The following is a 2,413-nucleotide window of genomic DNA, read 5'->3' as shown; positions in this document are numbered from 1 at the left end:
TGTCAAGATTAAAAGTTATACTCTCGTCTCCCACTTCTAGAGTGAGCTCTCCATGTTTTACATCAATCACCGCACCCGCGGTGTGTAGGAAAGGTCTTCCTAGGATGATTAGAATGTTGGAGTCTTCTTCCATGTCAACAATGACAAAGTCCACCGGGATGAAAAACTTCCCAATTAAATGACGGAACATCTTCCCATATCCCTAATGGTGTCTTCGTCGATCTATCGGCCATTTGGAGTGTGATATTGGTGCATTTAAGCTCTCCCATCCCCAACCTTTTACTCACCGAGTACGGCATAACACTCACACTAGCCCCTAGATCACATAAGGCTTTGTTGATCGTGGTGTCGCCAATGGTACACGGTATTGAGAAGCTTCCCGGATCTTTTAGTTTTGGAGGTGAACTCCCTTGAAGTATTGCACTACTCACCTCAGTGAAGGCGATAGTCTCAAGCTTCCGGATCGACTTCTTCTTTGTGAGGATGTCTTTCATGTATTTCGCATAGGCCGGTACGTGATTGATTAATTCCGTGAAAGGAATCGAGACTTCCAAATTCTTCACAATTCCCATAAATTTTCCAAGTTGGTTATCAAATTTGGGCTTGGCTTGACGACTTGAAAAAGGAAGTCTAATCACAATGGGCTCCTTCTCCTTGACCTTGTCTTCATTTTTCTTTGAAATTTCTTCTTTTGATGGTTCTCCATCTTTGGAGTTTTGCACAATTTCTTCCTTGTCACTAGCTTCCACAACTATATCCTCAACTTGCTTCTTCGGTGCTTCATACCTTATACCACTTCTCAAGTGAATGGCACTAACCGTTTCATATCTTGGGGGATTACTTTGAGGTGGTAATTGCCCCTTTTGTCTTTGTGAGCTTGAAGATGCTAGTTGAGTTAATTGGGTTTCCAACATCTTGGTGTGAGCTAGAATGTTATTGATGGTGGTTTCCTTTGCTTGACTATCTTTTTGCATTTGAGTGAAAAATTCTTGTTGATTCTTTTGCATTTGAAGGACCGCTTTTTGAACATCAAAACCTTGATCATTTTGTTGATTGTATGGATTTTGATTTTGGTAACCTTGGTTTTGATTGTAAAAGGGTCTTTGATTTTGGTTTCTCATGGGAGGTGGGGTGTATGTTGTTTGAGGGTTTTGAACATTTTGGCTTTTGTAAGAGAGATTTGGATGGAATTTGGTGTTTTCATTGTAATAGTTGGAATAAGGGGTACCACTCTTGTATGCTTGGAAAGCATTTACTTGTTCATTTGTTCCCCTACATTCACTTTGGTCATGTCCCAAAGTTCCACAATTCTCACATATCCCACTTGGGATTGATGAAGATGCCGTCATGGCATTAACATGATGCTTTGGTGATTTTGAGGCTTCTTCAAGTCTAGCCATAGCTTTTTCAAACTTCAAATTGATTGTGTCAATGTGAGCACTAAGTTGAGCACCCAATTGAGTAACGGAGTCCACTTCATGCTTTCCTCCTCTAGTAGCCTTGCGAGGTCTACTATATTGTGAGTTATGGACCGCCATTTCCTCAATCTTGTTCCAAGTTTGATTGTCATCAACTTCGGTGAACATTCCATTTGATCCCATGTTGAGAATGTTCCTTGAATCTTCATATAGACCGTTCCAAAATTGTTGTACCAAGAACCACTCGCTAAGTCCATGATGAGGACACGGGCGACAAATTCCCTTGAACCGCTCCCAAGCTTCATACAAAGATTCTTCATCCCTTTGCTCAAAACCCGTAATTTGAGCTCTTAGCATGTTAGTCTTTTCCGGTGGGTAGAATTTTTTGTAGAAAGCTAGAGCCAACTTCTTCCAAAAATCAATTCCGAGAGTGGCCTTATCAAGGCCCTTCAACCATTGTTTCGCGGTGCCAATTAGAGAAAAAGGAAATAAGACCCATCGAATTTGGTCTTGAGTTACACCGGTTTGAGAAATCGCATCACAATAGTCACAAAAGGTCTCCATATGAGAATGAGGGTCTTCACTAGGCATCCCCCCAAATTGGCTCCTTTCGACTAATTGGATAAAGGCGGATTTAGCAATAAAATTTCCGGTCAAATGTTGTGGTGTGGGAGTACCATTGGGTAGGTTCTCCTCGGTGGGTACGGAATGTGATGAAAACTTAGGCATTGTGGGTTGATTTTGTGTGGTATTTTGTGTTGAGTTCTCCTCACCTTCTCTTGCAAAAGGGTTGATGAACTCAATATTTGGTTGAATATCTACAACCTCACTAATACCTCTCAAATTTCTCCTAGCAAGTCTTCTATTAGTTATCAAAGTTCTTTCAATTTCACGATCAAAAGGTAACAAATCACCTTGTGACCTTCTAGACATGCAAAATATCAAACAACTCGAAAACAATTAGAACAAACCTTGAGGAGTTTTACTTCCCCAAG

At 40.8% G+C, this 2,413-nt stretch overlaps 1 non-coding gene across 1 annotated transcript; it reads left to right on the top strand.

The window, feature by feature from the left end:
* The first annotated feature begins 1,668 nt into the window (after nucleotides 1–1,668).
* On the top strand, nucleotides 1,669–1,775 carry LOC141624559 (small nucleolar RNA R71). The gene has a single exon (XR_012534370.1). It is a non-coding gene; the product is annotated as a small nucleolar RNA R71 (small nucleolar RNA).
* Nucleotides 1,776–2,413: the final 638 nt, after the last annotated feature.

The sequence above is a fragment of the Silene latifolia genome, chromosome 1, assembly GCF_048544455.1.
Source record: "Silene latifolia isolate original U9 population chromosome 1, ASM4854445v1, whole genome shotgun sequence".
NCBI lineage: Eukaryota > Viridiplantae > Streptophyta > Magnoliopsida > Caryophyllales > Caryophyllaceae > Silene > Silene latifolia.
The sequence above is the reverse complement of the archived record's forward strand: the minus strand, read 5'-3'. Positions and strand labels throughout refer to the sequence as shown.